Source organism: Taudactylus pleione, unplaced genomic scaffold (genome assembly GCF_031769625.1).
Source record: "Taudactylus pleione unplaced genomic scaffold, aTauple2 ptg000026l, whole genome shotgun sequence".
Taxonomy (NCBI): Eukaryota; Metazoa; Chordata; class Amphibia; order Anura; family Myobatrachidae; genus Taudactylus; species Taudactylus pleione.
The window spans coordinates 19916516-19936470 of NW_028284428.1; positions in this window are offsets into that span (position 1 = coordinate 19916516).

Below are 19955 nucleotides of genomic sequence, written 5' to 3' on the forward strand. Positions count from 1 at the left end.
TTCCTTTGCAAATGACTCATGTCTCTATCTTCTTAGCAAAAGACTCCTAAGTTCCATCTTGACTGTAGACAACATCAGCAGTGGAGAAGAAGGCCAGCCATTTAACTCTCTGCATCATGGTGGAGACCAAACAGCGGTCAAAGAAAGATTCCGGCTAAAATGGTGTACTTTACCGCTGCATTACGACGCTATATTACATTGTTTGGCATTATATTTACCTAATGTTATCTGACATAGCATTTTGTCCCTATGTAAAATGTTGATGTATCACTGTTATGAAATGTTATCTGCTGCATTTTAGCTTTATATTTAACATTGTTATATATGTTATACACTTTTTTACTGTATGACACAGTATAATGTGCTTATATTACCGTCGTGCATTGTCTATATTATTTGTACATTGCCGCAGTATTGTATTAATATTAAATTGTTATGTAATAGTTATATGTTGTTCACTGAAGCATTTTTGCCTCTGTATATAGCATTGTTACATATTAAGTTAATACACTGTTATCTTATGCAAAAATAGTGTTCAGTAAAATTATGTATTGTGTTTATACATTGTTGGGTTGGAGTAAAGGGTCCTGATTCACTGATTGGCTCGAAAATGGTTTAAATTAAAAATGGTGTTTCCTGACTAGCTGAGCCTCATTCTTTACAGATTGAGGCTTACCAAATAGAAGAAACATTGCAAATGTACCTGCTATAGATCCAGCGATGGGGCAAACCTCACGGAATGATCCTTCTTCTGGCAGGTAATTGCTACTAATGGAAGTCATCAAGCAGACACTTCCTGCCAAAATGCTGTATATTGCTTTGATTATCCAGCACTTTCATCCTACTGATCCCGGAGCTCCATGGGGTCCCATGTAGTGAACCGTGTCATTCCTTTGCAAATGACTCATGTCTCTATCTTCTTAGCAAAAGACTCCTAAGTTCCATCTTGACTGTAGACAACATCAGCAGTGGAGAAGAAGGCCAGCCATTTAACTCTCAGCATCATGGTGGAGACCAAACAGCGGTCAAAGAAAGATTACGGCTAAATTGGTGTACTTTACCGCTGCATTACGACGCTATATTACATTGTTTGGCATTATATTTACCTAATGTTATCTGACATAGCATTTTGTCCCTATGTAAAATGTTGATGTATCACTGTTATGAAATGTTATCTGCTGCATTTTAGCTTTATATTTAACATTGTTATATATGTTATACACTTTTTTACTGTATGACACAGTATAAAGTGCTTATATTACCGTCGTGCATTGTCTATATTATTTGTACATTGCCGCAGTATTGTATTAATATTAAATTGTTATGTAATAGTTATATGTTGTTCACTGAAGCATTTTTCACTCTGAATATAGCATTGTTGCATATTAAGTTAATACACTGTTATCTTATGCAAAAATAGTGTTCAGTAAAATTATGTATTGTGTTTATACATTGTTGGGTTGGAGTAAAGGGTCCTGATTCACTGATTGGCTCGAAAATGGCTTAAATTAAAAATGGTGTTTCCTGACTAGCTGAGCCTCATTCTTTACAGATTGAGGCTTACCAAATAGAAGAAACATTGCAAATGTACCTGCTATAGATCCAGCGATGGGGCAAACCTCACGGAATGATCCTTCTTCTGGCAGGTAAGTGCTACTAATGGACGTCATCAAGCAGACACTTCCTGCCAAAATGCTGTATATTGCTTTGATCGTCCAGCACTTTCATCCTACTGATCCCAGAGCTCCATGGGGTCCCATGTAGTGAACCGTGTCATTCCTTTGCAAATGACTGATGTCTCTATCTTCTTAGCAAAAGACTCCTACGTTCCATCTTGACTGTAGACAACATCAGCAGTGGAGAAGGCCAGCCATTTAACTCTCAGCATCATGGTGGAGACCAAACAGCGGTCAAAGAAAGATTCTGGCTAAATTGGTGTACTTTACCGCTGCATTACGACGCTTTATTACATTGTTTGGCATCATATTTACCTAATGTTATCTGACATAGCATTTTGTCCCTATGTAAAATGTTGATGTATCACTGCTATGAAATGTTATCTGCTGCATTTTAGCTTTATATTTAACATTGTTATATATGTTATACACTTTTTTACTGTATGACACAGTATAATGTGCTTATATTACCGCCGTGCATTGTCTATATTATTTGTACATTGCCGCAGTATTGTATTAATATTAAATTGTTATGTAATAGTTATATGTTGTTCACTGAAGCATTTTTGACTCTGTATATAGCATTGTTGCATATTAAGTTAATACACTGTTATCTTATGCAAAAATAGTGTTCAGTAAAATTATGTATTGTGTTTATACATTGTTGGGTTGGAGTAAAGGGTCCTGATTCACTGATTGGCTCGAAAATGGCTTAAATTAAAAATGGTGTTTCCTGACTAGCTGAGCCTCATTCTTTACAGATTGAGGCTTACCAAATAGAAGAAACATTGCAAATGTACCTGCTATAGATCCAGCGATGGGGCAAACCTCACGGAATGATCCTTCTTCTGGCAGGTAAGTGCTACTAATGGACGTCATCAAGCAGACACTTCCTGCCAAAATGCTGTATATTGCTTTGATCGTCCAGCACTTTCATCCTACTGATCCCAGAGCTCCATGGGGTCCCATGTAGTGAACCGTGTCATTCCTTTGCAAATGACTGATGTCTCTATCTTCTTAGCAAAAGACTGATACGTTCCATCTTGACTGTAGACAACATCAGCAGTGCAGAAGGCCAGCCATTTAACTCTCAGCATCATGGTGGAGACCAAACAGCGGTCAAAGAAAGATTCTGGCTAAATTGGTGTACTTTACCGCTGCATTACGACGCTTTATTACATTGTTTGGCATCATATTTACCTAATGTTATCTGACATAGCATTTTGTCCTAAAATAAATGTTCATGTATCACTGTTATGAAATGTTATCTGTTGCATTTTAGCTTTATGTTTAACATTGTTATATGTTATACACTTTTTACTGTATGACACAGTATAATGTGCTTATATTACCATCGTGCATTGTCTATATTATTTGTACATTGCCGCAGTATTGTTTTAATATTAAATTGTTATGTAATAGTTATATGTTGTTCACTGAAGCATTATTGCCTCTGTATATAGCATTGTTACATATTAAGTTAATACACTGTTATCTTATGCAAAAATAGTGTTCAATAAAATTATGTATTGTGTTTATACATTGTTGGGTTGGAGTAAAGGGTCCTGATTCACTGATTGGCTCGAAAATGGTTTAAATTAAAAATGTGTTTCCTGACTATCTGAGCCTCAGTCTTTACAGATTGAGGCTTACCAAAAAGAAGAAACAGTGCAAATGTACCTGCTATATATCCAGCGATGGGGGCAAACCTCACGGAATGATCCTTCTTCTGGCAGGTAAGTGCTACTAATGGACGTCATCAAGCAGACACTTCCTGCCAAAATGCTGTATATTGCTTTGATCGTCCAGCACTTTCATCCTACTGATCCCGGAGCTCCATGGGGTCCCATGTAGTGAACCGTGTAATTCCTTTGCAAATGACTCATGTCTCTATCTTCTTAGCAAAAGACTCCTAAGTTCCATCTTGACTGTAGACAACATCAGCAGTGGAGAAGAAGGCCAGCCATTTAACTCTCTGCATCATGGTGGAGACCAAACAGCGGTCAAAGAAAGATTCCGGCTAAAATGGTGTACTTTACCGCTGCATTACGACGCTATATTACATTGTTTGGCATTATATTTACCTAATGTTATCTGACATAGCATTTTGTCCCTATGTAAAATGTTGATGTATCACTGTTATGAAATGTTATCTGCTGCATTTTAGCTTTATATTTAACATTGTTATATATGTTATACACTTTTTTACTGTATGACACAGTATAATGTGCTTATATTACCGTCGTGCATTGTCTATATTATTTGTACATTGCCGCAGTATTGTATTAATATTAAATTGTTATGTAATAGTTATATGTTGTTCACTGAAGCATTTTTGCCTCTGTATATAGCATTGTTACATATTAAGTTAATACACTGTTATCTTATGCAAAAATAGTGTTCAGTAAAATTATGTATTGTGTTTATACATTGTTGGGTTGGAGTAAAGGGTCCTGATTCACTGATTGGCTCGAAAATGGTTTAAATTAAAAATGGTGTTTCCTGACTAGCTGAGCCTCATTCTTTACAGATTGAGGCTTACCAAATAGAAGAAACATTGCAAATGTACCTGCTATAGATCCAGCGATGGGGCAAACCTCACGGAATGATCCTTCTTCTGGCAGGTAATTGCTACTAATGGACGTCATCAAGCAGACACTTCCTGCCAAAATGCTGTATATTGCTTTGATTATCCAGCACTTTCATCCTACTGATCCCGGAGCTCCATGGGGTCCCATGTAGTGAACCGTGTCATTCCTTTGCAAATGACTCATGTCTCTATCTTCTTAGCAAAAGACTCCTAAGTTCCATCTTGACTGTAGACAACATCAGCAGTGGAGAAGAAGGCCAGCCATTTAACTCTCAGCATCATGGTGGAGACCAAACAGCGGTCAAAGAAAGATTACGGCTAAATTGGTGTACTTTACCGCTGCATTACGACGCTATATTACATTGTTTGGCATTATATTTACCTAATGTTATCTGACATAGCATTTTGTCCCTATGTAAAATGTTGATGTATCACTGTTATGAAATGTTATCTGCTGCATTTTAGCTTTATATTTAACATTGTTATATATGTTATACACTTTTTTACTGTATGACACAGTATAAAGTGCTTATATTACCGTCGTGCATTGTCTATATTATTTGTACATTGCCGCAGTATTGTATTAATATTAAATTGTTATGTAATAGTTATATGTTGTTCACTGAAGCATTTTTCACTCTGAATATAGCATTGTTGCATATTAAGTTAATACACTGTTATCTTATGCAAAAATAGTGTTCAGTAAAATTATGTATTGTGTTTATACATTGTTGGGTTGGAGTAAAGGGTCCTGATTCACTGATTGGCTCGAAAATGGCTTAAATTAAAAATGGTGTTTCCTGACTAGCTGAGCCTCATTCTTTACAGATTGAGGCTTACCAAATAGAAGAAACATTGCAAATGTACCTGCTATAGATCCAGCGATGGGGCAAACCTCACGGAATGATCCTTCTTCTGGCAGGTAAGTGCTACTAATGGACATCATCAAGCAGACACTTCCTGCCAAAATGCTGTATATTGCTTTGATCGTCCAGCACTTTCATCCTACTGATCCCAGAGCTCCATGGGGTCCCATGTAGTGAACCGTGTCATTCCTTTGCAAATGACTGATGTCTCTATCTTCTTAGCAAAAGACTCCTACGTTCCATCTTGACTGTAGACAACATCAGCAGTGGAGAAGGCCAGCCATTTAACTCTCAGCATCATGGTGGAGACCAAACAGCGGTCAAAGAAAGATTCTGGCTAAATTGGTGTACTTTACCGCTGCATTACGACGCTTTATTACATTGTTTGGCATCATATTTACCTAATGTTATCTGACATAGCATTTTGTCCTATATTAAATGTTCATGTATCACTGTTATGAAATGTTATCTGCTGCATTTTAGCTTTATGTTTAACATTGTTATATGTTATACACTTTTTACTGTATGACACAGTATAATGTGCTTATATTACCATCGTGCATTGTCTATATTATTTGTACATTGCCGCAGTATTGTTTTAATATTAAATTGTTATGTAATAGTTATATGTTGTTCACTGAAGCATTTTTGCCTCTGTATATAGCATTGTTACATATTAAGTTAATACACTGTTATCTTATGCAAAAATAGTGTTCAGTAAAATTATGTATTGTGTTTATACATTGTTGGGTTGGAGTAAAGGGTCCTGATTCACTGATTGGCTTGAAAATGGTTTAAATTAAAAATGTGTTTCCTGACTAGCTGAGCCTCATTCTTTACAGATTGAGGCTTACCAAATAGAAGAAACATTGCAAATGTACCTGCTATAGATCCAGCGAAGGGGCAAACCTCACAGAATGATCCTTCTTCTGGCAGGTAAGTGCTACTAATGGACATCATCAAGCAGACACTTCCTGCTAAAATGTTGTATATTGCTTTGATCCTCCAGCACTTTCATCCTACTGATCTTGGAGCTCCATGGGGTCCCATGTAGTGAACCGTGTCATTCCTTTGCAAATGACTGATGTCTCTATATTCTTAGCAAAAGACTCCAAAGTTCCATCTTGACTATAGACAACATCAGCAGTGGAGAAGAAGGCCAGCCATTTAACTCTCAGCATCATGGTGGAGACCAAACAGCGGTCAAAGAAAGATTACGGCTAAATTGGTATACTTTACCGCTGCATTACGACGCTATATTACATTGTTTGGCATTATATTTACCTAATGTTATCTGACATAGCATTTTGTCCCTATGTAAAATGTTGATGTATCACTGCTATGAAATGTTATCTGCTGCATTTTAGCTTTATATTTAACATTGTTATATATGTTATACACTTTTTTACTGTATGACACAGTATAATGTGCTTATATTACCGTCGTGCATTGTCTATATTATTTGTACATTGCCGCAGTATTGTATTAATATTAAATTGTTATGTAATAGTTATATGTTGTTCACTGAAGCATTTTTGACTCTGTATATAGCATTGTTGCATATTAAGTTAATACACTGTTATCTTATGCAAAAATAGTGTTCAGTAAAATTATGTATTGTGTTTATACATTGTTGGGTTGGAGTAAAGGGTCCTGATTCACTGATTGGCTCGAAAATGGCTTAAATTAAAAATGGTGTTTCCTGACTAGCTGAGCCTCATTCTTTACAGATTGAGGCTTACCAAATAGAAGAAACATTGCAAATGTACCTGCTATAGATCCAGCGATGGGGCAAACCTCACGGAATGATCCTTCTTCTGGCAGGTAAGTGCTACTAATGGACGTCATCAAGCAGACACTTCCTGCCAAAATGCTGTATATTGCTTTGATCGTCCAGCACTTTCATCCTACTGATCCCAGAGCTCCATGGGGTCCCATGTAGTGAACCGTGTCATTCCTTTGCAAATGACTGATGTCTCTATCTTCTTAGCAAAAGACTGATACGTTCCATCTTGACTGTAGACAACATCAGCAGTGGAGAAGGCCAGCCATTTAACTCTCAGCATCATGGTGGAGACCAAACAGCGGTCAAAGAAAGATTCTGGCTAAATTGGTGTACTTTACCGCTGCATTACGACGCTTTATTACATTGTTTGGCATCATATTTACCTAATGTTATCTGACATAGCATTTTGTCCTAAAATAAATGTTCATGTATCACTGTTATGAAATGTTATCTGTTGCATTTTAGCTTTATGTTTAACATTGTTATATGTTATACACTTTTTACTGTATGACACAGTATAATGTGCTTATATTACCATCGTGCATTGTCTATATTATTTGTACATTGCCGCAGTATTGTTTTAATATTAAATTGTTATGTAATAGTTATATGTTGTTCACTGAAGCATTTTTGCCTCTGTATATAGCATTGTTACATATTAAGTTAATACACTGTTATCTTATGCAAAAATAGTGTTCAATAAAATTATGTATTGTGTTTATACATTGTTGGGTTGGAGTAAAGGGTCCTGATTCACTGATTGGCTCGAAAATGGTTTAAATTAAAAATGTGTTTCCTGACTAGCTGAGCCTCATTCTTTACAGATTGAGGCTTACCAAATAGAAGAAACATTGCAAATGTACCAGCTATAGATCCAGCAATGGGGCAAATCTCACAGAATGATCCTTCTTCTGGCAGGTAAGTGCTACTAATGGACATCATCAAGCAGACACTTCCTGCCAAAATGCTGTATATTGCTTTGATCCTCCAGCACTTTCATCCTACTGATCTCGGAGCTCAATGGGGTCCCATGTAGTGAACCGTGTCATTCATTTGCAAATGACTGATGTCGCTATCTTCTTAGCAAAAGACTCCTACGTTCCATCTTGACTGTAGACAACATCAGCAGTGGAGAAGGCCAGCCATTTAACTCTCAGCATCATGGTGGAGACCAAACAGCGGTCAAAGAAAGATTCCGGCTAAATTGGTGTACTTTACCGCTGCATTACGATGCTATATTACATTGTTTGGCATCATATTTACCTAATGTTATCTGACATAGCATTTTGTCCCTATGTAAAATGTTGATGTATCACTGTTATGAAATGTTATCTGCTGCATTTTAGCTTTATATTTAACATTGTTATATATGTTATACACTTTTTTACTGTATGAAACAGTATAATGTGCTTATATTATCGTTGTGCATTGTCTATATTATTTGTACAATGCCGCAGTATTGTATTAATATTAAATTGTTATGTAATAGCTATATGTTGTTCACTGAAGCATTTTTGCCTCTGTATATAGCATTGTTACATATTAAGTTAATACACTGTTATCTTATGCAAAAATAGTGTTCAGTAAAATTATGTATTGTGTTTATACATTGTTGGGTTGGAGTAAAGGGTCCTGATTCACTGATTGGCTTGAAAATGGTTTAAATTAAAAATGTGTTTCCTGACTAGCTGAGCCTCATTCTTTACAGATTGAGGCTTACCAAATAGAAGAAACATTGCAAATGTACCTGCTATAGATCCAGCGAAGGGGCAAACCTCACAGAATGATCCTTCTTCTGGCAGGTAAGTGCTACTAATGGACATCATCAAGCAGACACTTCCTGCCAAAATGTTGTATATTGCTTTGATCCTCCAGCACTTTCATCCTACTGATCTTGGAGCTCCATGGGGTCCCATGTAGTGAACCGTGTCATTCCTTTGCAAATGACTGATGTCTCTATATTCTTAGCAAAAGACTCCAAAGTTCCATCTTGACTATAGACAACATCAGCAGTGGAGAAGAAGGCCAGCCATTTAACTCTCAGCATCATGGTGGAGACCAAACAGCGGTCAAAGAAAGATTCCGGCTAAATTGGTGTACTTTACCGCTGCATTACGACGCTATATTACATTGTTTGGCATTATATTTACCTAATGTTATCTGACATAGCATTTTGTCCCTATGTAAAATGTTGATGTATCACTGCTATGAAATGTTATCTGCTGCATTTTAGCTTTATATTTAACATTGTTATATATGTTATACACTTTTTTACTGTATGACACAGTATAATGTGCTTATATTACCGTCGTGCATTGTCTATATTATTTGTACATTGCCGCAGTATTGTATTAATATTAAATTGTTATGTAATTGTTATATGCTGTTCACTGAAGCATTTTTGCCTCTGTATATAGCATTGTTACATATTAAGTTAATACACTGTTATCTTATGCAAAAATAGTGTTCAGTAAAATTATGTATTGTGTTTATACATTGTTGGGTTGGAGTAAAGGGTCCTGATTCACTGATTGGCTCGAAAATGGTTTAAATTAAAAATGGTGTTTCCCGACTATCTGAGCCTCAGTCTTTACAGATTGAGGCTTACCAAAAAGAAGAAACAGTGCAAATGTACCTGCTATAGATCCAGCGATGGGGGCAAACCTCACGGAATGATCCTTCTTCTGGTAGGTAAGTGCTACTAATGGACGTCATCAAGCAGACACTTCCTGCCAAAATGCTGTATATTGCTTTGATCGTCCAGCACTTTCATCCTACTGATCCTGGAGCTCCATGGGGTCCCAAGTAGTGAACCGTGTCATTCCTTTGCAAATGACTCATGTCTCTATCTTCTTAGCAAAAGACTCCTAAGTTCCATCTTGACTGTAGACAACATCAGCAGTGGAGAAGAAGGCCAGCCATTTAACTCTCTGCATCATGGTGGAGACCAAACAGCGGTCAAAGAAAGATCCCGGCTAAAATGGTGTACTTTACCGCTGCATTACGACGCTATATTACATTGTTTGGCATTATATTTACCTAATGTTATCTGACATAGCATTTTGTCCCTATGTAAAATGTTGATGTATCACTGTTATGAAATGTTATCTGCTGCATTTTAGCTTTATATTAAACATTGTTATATATGTTATACACTTTTTTACTGTATGACACAGTATAATGTGCTTATATTACCGTCGTGCATTGTCTATATTATTTGTACATTGCCGCAGTATTGTATTAATATTAAATTGTTATGTAATAGTTATATGTTGTTCACTGAAGCATTTTTGACTCTGTATATAGCATTGTTGCATATTAAGTTAATACACTGTTATCTTATGCAAAAATAGTGTTCAGTAAAATTATGTATTGTGTTTATACATTGTTGGGTTGGAGTAAAGGGTCCTGATTCACTGATTGGCTCGAAAATGGCTTAAATTAAAAATGGTGTTTCCTGACTAGCTGAGCCTCATTCTTTACAGATTGAGGCTTACCAAATAGAAGAAACATTGCAAATGTACCTGCTATAGATCCAGCGATGGGGCAAACCTCACGGAATGATCCTTCTTCTGGCAGGTAAGTGCTACTAATGGACGTCATCAAGCAGACACTTCCTGCCAAAATGCTGTATATTGCTTTGATCGTCCAGCACTTTCATCCTACTGATCCCAGAGCTCCATGGGGTCCCATGTAGTGAACCGTGTCATTCCTTTGCAAATGACTGATGTCTCTATCTTCTTAGCAAAAGACTGATACGTTCCATCTTGACTGTAGACAACATCAGCAGTGGAGAAGGCCAGCCATTTAACTCTCAGCATCATGGTGGAGACCAAACAGCGGTCAAAGAAAGATTCTGGCTAAATTGGTGTACTTTACCGCTGCATTACGACGCTTTATTACATTGTTTGGCATCATATTTACCTAATGTTATCTGACATAGCATTTTGTCCTAAAATAAATGTTCATGTATCACTGTTATGAAATGTTATCTGTTGCATTTTAGCTTTATGTTTAACATTGTTATATGTTATACACTTTTTACTGTATGACACAGTATAATGTGCTTATATTACCATCGTGCATTGTCTATATTATTTGTACATTGCCGCAGTATTGTTTTAATATTAAATTGTTATGTAATAGTTATATGTTGTTCACTGAAGCATTTTTGCCTCTGTATATAGCATTGTTACATATTAAGTTAATACACTGTTATCTTATGCAAAAATAGTGTTCAATAAAATTATGTATTGTGTTTATACATTGTTGGGTTGGAGTAAAGGGTCCTGATTCACTGATTGGCTCGAAAATGGTTTAAATTAAAAATGTGTTTCCTGACTAGCTGAGCCTCATTCTTTACAGATTGAGGCTTACCAAATAGAAGAAACATTGCAAATGTAACAGCTATAGATCCAGCAATGGGGCAAATCTCACAGAATGATCCTTCTTCTGGCAGGTAAGTGCTACTAATGGACATCATCAAGCAGACACTTCCTGCCAAAATGCTGTATATTGCTTTGATCCTCCAGCACTTTCATCCTACTGATCTCGGAGCTCAATGGGGTCCCATGTAGTGAACCGTGTCATTCATTTGCAAATGACTGATGTCGCTATCTTCTTAGCAAAAGACTCCTACGTTCCATCTTGACTGTAGACAACATCAGCAGTGGAGAAGGCCAGCCATTTAACTCTCAGCATCATGGTGGAGACCAAACAGCGGTCAAAGAAAGATTCCGGCTAAATTGGTGTACTTTACCGCTGCATTACGACGCTATATTACATTGTTTGGCATCATATTTACCTAATGTTATCTGACATAGCATTTTGTCCCTATGTAAAATGTTGATGTATCACTGTTATGAAATGTTATCTGCTGCATTTTAGCTTTATATTTAACATTGTTATATATGTTATACACTTTTTTACTGTATGAAACAGTATAATGTGCTTATATTATCGTTGTGCATTGTCTATATTATTTGTACAATGCCGCAGTATTGTATTAATATTAAATTGTTATGTAATAGCTATATGTTGTTCACTGAAGCATTTTTGCCTCTGTATATAGCATTGTTACATATTAAGTTAATACACTGTTATCTTATGCAAAAATAGTGTTCAGTAAAATTATGTATTGTGTTTATACATTGTTGGGTTGGAGTAAAGGGTCCTGATTCACTGATTGGCTCGAAAATGGTTTAAATTAAAAATGGTGTTTCCCGACTATCTGAGCCTCAGTCTTTACAGATTGAGGCTTACCAAAAAGAAGAAACAGTGCAAATGTACCTGCTATAGATCCAGCGATGGGGCAAACCTCACGGAATGATCCTTCTTCTGGCAGGTAAGTGCTACTAATGGACGTCATCAAGGAGACACTTCCTGCCAAAATGCTGTATATTGCTTTGATCGTCCAGCACTTTCATCCTACTGATCCCAGAGCTCCATGGGGTCCCATGTAGTGAACCGTGTCATTCCTTTGCAAATGACTCATGTCTCTATCTTCTTAGCAAAAGACTCCTAAATTCCATCTTGACTGTAGACAACATCAGCAGTGGAGAAGAAGGCCAGCCATTTAACTCTCAGCATCATGGTGGAGACCAAACAGCGGTCAAAGAAAGATTCCGGCTAAATTGGTGTACTTTACCGCTTCATTACGACGCTATATTACATTGTTTGGCATTATATTTACCTAATGTTATCTGACATAGCATTTTGTCCCTATGTAAAATGTTGATGTATCACTGTTATGAAATGTTATCTGCTGCATTTTAGCTTTATGTTTAACATTGTAATATGTTATACACTTTTTACTGTATGACACAGTATAATGTGCTTATATTACCGTCGTGCATTGTCTATATTATTTCTACATTGCCGCAGTATTGTATTAATATTAAATTGTTATGTAATAGTTATATGTTGTTCACTGAAGCATTTTTCACTCTGAATATAGCATTGTTGCATATTAAGTTAATACACTGTTATCTTATGCAAAAATAGTGTTCAGTAAAATTATGTATTGTGTTTATACATTGTTGGGTTGGAGTAAAGGGTCCTGATTCACTGATTGGCTCGAAAATGGCTTAAATTAAAAATGGTGTTTCCTGACTAGCTGAGCCTCATTCTTTACAGATTGAGGCTTACCAAATAGAAGAAACATTGCAAATGTACCTGCTATAGATCCAGCGATGGGGCAAACCTCACGGAATGATCCTTCTTCTGGCAGGTAAGTGCTACTAATGGACGTCATCAAGCAGACACTTCCTGCCAAAATGCTGTATATTGCTTTGATCGTCCAGCACTTTCATCCTACTGATCCCAGAGCTCCATGGGGTCCCATGTAGTGAACCGTGTCATTCCTTTGCAAATGACTGATGTCTCTATCTTCTTAGCAAAAGACTCCTACGTTCCATCTTGACTGTAGACAACATCAGCAGTGGAGAAGGCCAGCCATTTAACTCTCAGCATCATGGTGGAGACCAAACAGCGGTCAAAGAAAGATTCTGGCTAAATTGGTGAACTTTACCGCTGCATTACGACGCTTTATTACATTGTTTGGCATCATATTTACCTAATGTTATCTGACATAGCATTTTGTCCTATATTAAATGTTCATGTATCACTGTTATGAAATGTTATCTGCTGCATTTTAGCTTTATGTTCAACATTGTTATATGTTATACACTTTTTACTGTATGACACAGTATAATGTGCTTATATTACCATCGTGCATTGTCTATATTATTTGTACATTGCCGCAGTATTGTTTTAATATTAAATTGTTATGTAATAGTTATATGTTGTTCACTGAAGCATTTTTGCCTCTGTATATAGCATTGTTACATATTAAGTTAATACACTGTTATCTTATGCAAAAATAGTGTTCAGTAAAATTATGTATTGTGTTTATACATTGTTGGGTTGGAGTAAAGGGTCCTGATTCACTGATTGGCTTGAAAATGGTTTAAATTAAAAATGTGTTTCCTGACTAGCTGAGCCTCATTCTTTACAGATTGAGGCTTACCAAATAGAAGAAACATTGCAAATGTACCTGCTATAGATCCAGCGAAGTGGCAAACCTCACAGAATGATCCTTCTTCTGGCAGGTAAGTGCTACTAATGGACATCATCAAGCAGACACTTCCTGCCAAAATGTTGTATATTGCTTTGATCCTCCAGCACTTTCATCCTACTGATCTTGGAGCTCCATGGGGTCCCATGTAGTGAACCGTGTCATTCCTTTGCAAATGACTGATGTCTCTATATTCTTAGCAAAAGACTCCAAAGTTCCATCTTGACTATAGACAACATCAGCAGTGGAGAAGAAGGCCAGCCATTTAACTCTCAGCATCATGGTGGAGACCAAACAGCGGTCAAAGAAAGATTCCGGCTAAATTGGTGTACTTTACCGCTGCATTACGACGCTATATTACATTGTTTGGCATTATATTTACCTAATGTTATCTGACATAGCATTTTGTCCCTATGTAAAATGTTGATGTATCACTGCTATGAAATGTTATCTGCTGCATTTTAGCTTTATATTTAACATTGTTATATATGTTATACACTTTTTTACTGTATGACACAGTATAATGTGCTTATATTACCGTCGTGCATTGTCTATATTATTTGTACATTGCCGCAGTATTGTATTAATATTAAATTGTTATGTAATTGTTATATGCTGTTCACTGAAGCATTTTTGCCTCTGTATATAGCATTGTTACATATTAAGTTAATACACTGTTATCTTATGCAAAAATAGTGTTCAGTAAAATTATGTATTGTGTTTATACATTGTTGGGTTGGAGTAAAGGGTCCTGATTCACTGATTGGCTCGAAAATGGTTTAAATTAAAAATGGTGTTTCCCGACTATCTGAGCCTCAGTCTTTACAGATTGAGGCTTACCAAAAAGAAGAAACAGTGCAAATGTACCTGCTATAGATCCAGCGATGGGGGCAAACCTCACGGAATGATCCTTCTTCTGGTAGGTAAGTGCTACTAATGGACGTCATCAAGCAGACACTTCCTGCCAAAATGCTGTATATTGCTTTGATCGTCCAGCACTTTCATCCTACTGATCCTGGAGCTCCATGGGGTCCCAAGTAGTGAACCGTGTCATTCCTTTGCAAATGACTCATGTCTCTATCTTCTTAGCAAAAGACTCCTAAGTTCCATCTTGACTGTAGACAACATCAGCAGTGGAGAAGAAGGCCAGCCATTTAACTCTCTGCATCATGGTGGAGACCAAACAGCGGTCAAAGAAAGATTCCGGCTAAAATGGTGTACTTTACCGCTGCATTACGACGCTATATTACATTGTTTGGCATTATATTTACCTAATGTTATCTGACATAGCATTTTGTCCCTATGTAAAATGTTGATGTATCACTGTTATGAAATGTTATCTGCTGCATTTTAGCTTTATATTAAACATTGTTATATATGTTATACACTTTTTTACTGTATGACACAGTATAATGTGCTTATATTACCGTCGTGCATTGTCTATATTATTTGTACATTGCCGCAGTATTGTATTAATATTAAATTGTTATGTAATAGTTATATGTTGTTCACTGAAGCATTTTTGACTCTGTATATAGCATTGTTGCATATTAAGTTAATACACTGTTATCTTATGCAAAAATAGTGTTCAGTAAAATTATGTATTGTGTTTATACATTGTTGGGTTGGAGTAAAGGGTCCTGATTCACTGATTGGCTCGAAAATGGCTTAAATTAAAAATGGTGTTTCCTGACTAGCTGAGCCTCATTCTTTACAGATTGAGGCTTACCAAATAGAAGAAACATTGCAAATGTACCTGCTATAGATCCAGCGATGGGGCAAACCTCACGGAATGATCCTTCTTCTGGCAGGTAAGTGCTACTAATGGACGTCATCAAGCAGACACTTCCTGCCAAAATGCTGTATATTGCTTTGATCGTCCAGCACTTTCATCCTACTGATCCCAGAGCTCCATGGGGTCCCATGTAGTGAACCGTGTCATTCCTTTGCAAATGACTGATGTCTCTATCTTCTTAGCAAAAGACTGATACGTTCCATCTTGACTGTAGACAACATCAGCAGTGGAGAAGGCCAGCCATTTAACTCTCAGCATCATGGTGGAGACCAAACAGCGGTCAAAGAAAGATTCTGGCTAAATTGGTGTACTTTACCGCTGCATTACGACGCTTTATTACATTGTTTGGCATCATATTTACCTAATGTTATCTGACATAGCATTTTGTCCTAAAATAAATGTTCATGTATCACTGTTATGAAATGTTATCTGTTGCATTTTAGCTTTATGTTTAACATTGTTATATGTTATACACTTTTTACTGTATGACACAGTATAATGTGCTTATATTACCATCGTGCATTGTCTATATTATTTGTACATTGCCGCAGTATTGTTTTAATATTAAATTGTTATGTAATAGTTATATGTTGTTCACTGAAGCATTTTTGCCTCTGTATATAGCATTGTTACATATTAAGTTAATACACTGTTATCTTATGCAAAAATAGTGTTCAATAAAATTATGTATTGTGTTTATACATTGTTGGGTTGGAGTAAAGGGTCCTGATTCACTGATTGGCTCGAAAATGGTTTAAATTAAAAATGTGTTTCCTGACTAGCTGAGCCTCATTCTTTACAGATTGAGGCTTACCAAATAGAAGAAACATTGCAAATGTACCAGCTATAGATCCAGCAATGGGGCAAATCTCACAGAATGATCCTTCTTCTGGCAGGTAAGTGCTACTAATGGACATCATCAAGCAGACACTTCCTGCCAAAATGCTGTATATTGCTTTGATCCTCCAGCACTTTCATCCTACTGATCTCGGAGCTCAATGGGGTCCCATGTAGTGAACCGTGTCATTCATTTGCAAATGACTGATGTCGCTATCTTCTTAGCAAAAGACTCCTACGTTCCATCTTGACTGTAGACAACATCAGCAGTGGAGAAGGCCAGCCATTTAACTCTCAGCATCATGGTGGAGACCAAACAGCGGTCAAAGAAAGATTCCGGCTAAATTGGTGTACTTTACCGCTGCATTACGACGCTATATTACATTGTTTGGCATCATATTTACCTAATGTTATCTGACATAGCATTTTGTCCCTATGTAAAATGTTGATGTATCACTGTTATGAAATGTTATCTGCTGCATTTTAGCTTTATATTTAACATTGTTATATATGTTATACACTTTTTTACTGTATGAAACAGTATAATGTGCTTATATTATCGTTGTGCATTGTCTATATTATTTGTACAATGCCGCAGTATTGTATTAATATTAAATTGTTATGTAATAGCTATATGTTGTTCACTGAAGCATTTTTGCCTCTGTATATAGCATTGTTACATATTAAGTTAATACACTGTTATCTTATGCAAAAATAGTGTTCAGTAAAATTATGTATTGTGTTTATACATTGTTGGGTTGGAGTAAAGGGTCCTGATTCACTGACTGGCTCGAAAATGGTTTAAATTAAAAATGGTGTTTCCCGACTATCTGAGCCTCAGTCTTTACAGATTGAGGCTTACCAAAAAGAAGAAACAGTGCAAATGTACCTGCTATAGATCCAGCGATGGGGCAAACCTCACGGAATGATCCTTCTTCTGGCAGGTAAGTGTTACTAATGGACGTCATCAAGGAGACACTTCCTGCCAAAATGCTGTATATTGCTTTGATCGTCCAGCACTTTCATCCTACTGATCCCAGAGCTCCATGGGGTCCCATGTAGTGAACCGTGTCATTCCTTTGCAAATGACTCATGTCTCTATCTTCTTAGCAAAAGACTCCTAAGTTCCATCTTGACAGTAGACAACATCAGCAGTGGAGAAGAAGGCCAGCCATTTAACTCTCAGCATCATGGTGGAGACCAAACAGCGGTCAAAGAAAGATTCCGGCTAAATTGGTGTACTTTACCGGTGCATTACGACGCTATATTACATTGTTTGGCATTATATTTACCTAATGTTATCTGACATAGCATTTTGTCCCTATGTAAAATGTTGATGTATCACTGTTATGAAATGTTATCTGCTGCATTTTAGCTTTATGTTTAACATTGTAATATGTTATACACTTTTTACTGTATGACACAGTATAATGTGCTTATATTACCGTCGTGCATTGTCTATATTATTTCTACATTGCCGCAGTATTGTTTTAATATTGAATTGTTATGTAATAGTTATATGTTGTTCACTGAAGCATTTTTGCCTCTGTATATAGCATTGTTACATATTAAGTTAATACACTGTTATCTTATGCAAAAATAGTGTTCAGTAAAATTATGTATTGTGTTTATACATTGTTGGGTTGGAGTAAAGGGTCCTGATTCACTGATTGGCTCGAAAATGGTTTAAATTAAAAATGTGTTTCCTGACTAGCTGAGCCTCATTCTTTACAGATTGAGGCTTACCAAATAGAAGAAACATTGCAAATGTACCTGCTATAGATCCAGCGATGGGGCAAACCTCACAGAATGATCCTTCTTCTGGCAGGTAAGTTCTACTAATGGACATCATCAAGCAGACACTTCCTGCCAAAATGCTGTATATTGCTTTGATCCTCCAGCACTTTCATCCTACTGATCTCGGAGCTCCATGGGGTCCCATGTAGTGAACCGTGTCATTCCTTTGCAAATGACTGATGTCTCAATCTTCTTAGCAAAAGACTCCTACGTTCCATCTTGACTGTAGACAACATCAGCAGTGGAGAAGGCCAGCCATTTAACTCTCAGCATCATGGTGGAGACCAAACAGCGGTCAAAGAAAGATTCTGGCTAAATAGGTGTACTTTACCGCTGCATTACGATGCTATATTACATTGTTTGGCATCATATTTACCTAATGTTATCTGACATAGCATTTTGTCCCTATGTAAAATGTTCATGTATCACTGTTATGAAATGTTATCTGCTGCATTTTAGCTTTATGTTTAACATTGTAATATGTTATACACTTTTTACTGTATGACACAGTATAATGTGCTTATATTACCGTCGTGCATTGTCTATATTATTTCTACATTGCCGCAGTATTGTTTTAATATTGAATTGTTATGTAATAGTTATATGTTGTTCACTGAAGCATTTTTGCCTCTGTATATAGCATTGTTACATATTAAGTTAATACACTGTTATCTTATGCAAAAATAGTGTTCAGTAAAATTATGTATTGTGTTTATACATTGTTGGGTTGGAGTAAAGGGTCCTGATTCCCAGATTGGCTCGAAAATGGCTTAAATTTAAAATGGTGTTTCCTGACAAGCTGAGCCTCCATCTTTACAGATTGAGGCTTTCCAAAAAAGTGAAACACTGCAAAGGCACCTGCTATATTTCCAGCGATGGGGGCAAACCTCACGGAATGTTCATTTTTCTGACAGGTAAGTGCTACTAATGGAAGTCATCAAGCAGACACTTCCTGCCAAAATGCTGTATATTGCTTTGATCATCCAGCACTATCATCCTACTGATCCCGAAGCTCCATAGGGTCCACGTAGTGAACCGTGTCATTCCTTTGCAAATGACTCATGTCTCTATCTTCTTAGCAAAAGACTCCTAAGTTCCATGTTGACTATAGACAACATCAGCAGTGGAGAAGAAGGCCAGCCATTTAACTCTCAGCATCATGGTGGAGACCAAACAGCGGTCAAAGAAAGAATCCGGCTAAATTGGTGTACTTTACCGCTGCATTACGACGCTATATTACATTGTTTGGCATTATATTTACCTAATGTTATCTGACATAGCATTTTGTCCCTATGTAAAATGTTGATGTATCACTGTTATGAAATGTTATCTGCTGCATTTTAGCTTTATATTTAACATTGTTATATATGTTATACACTTTTTTACTGTATGACACAGTATAATGTGCTTATATTACCGTTGTGCATTGTCTATATTATTTGTACAATGCCGCAGTATTGTATTAATATTAAATTGTTATGTAATAGCTATATGTTGTTCACTGAAGCATTTTTGTCTCTGTATATAGCATTG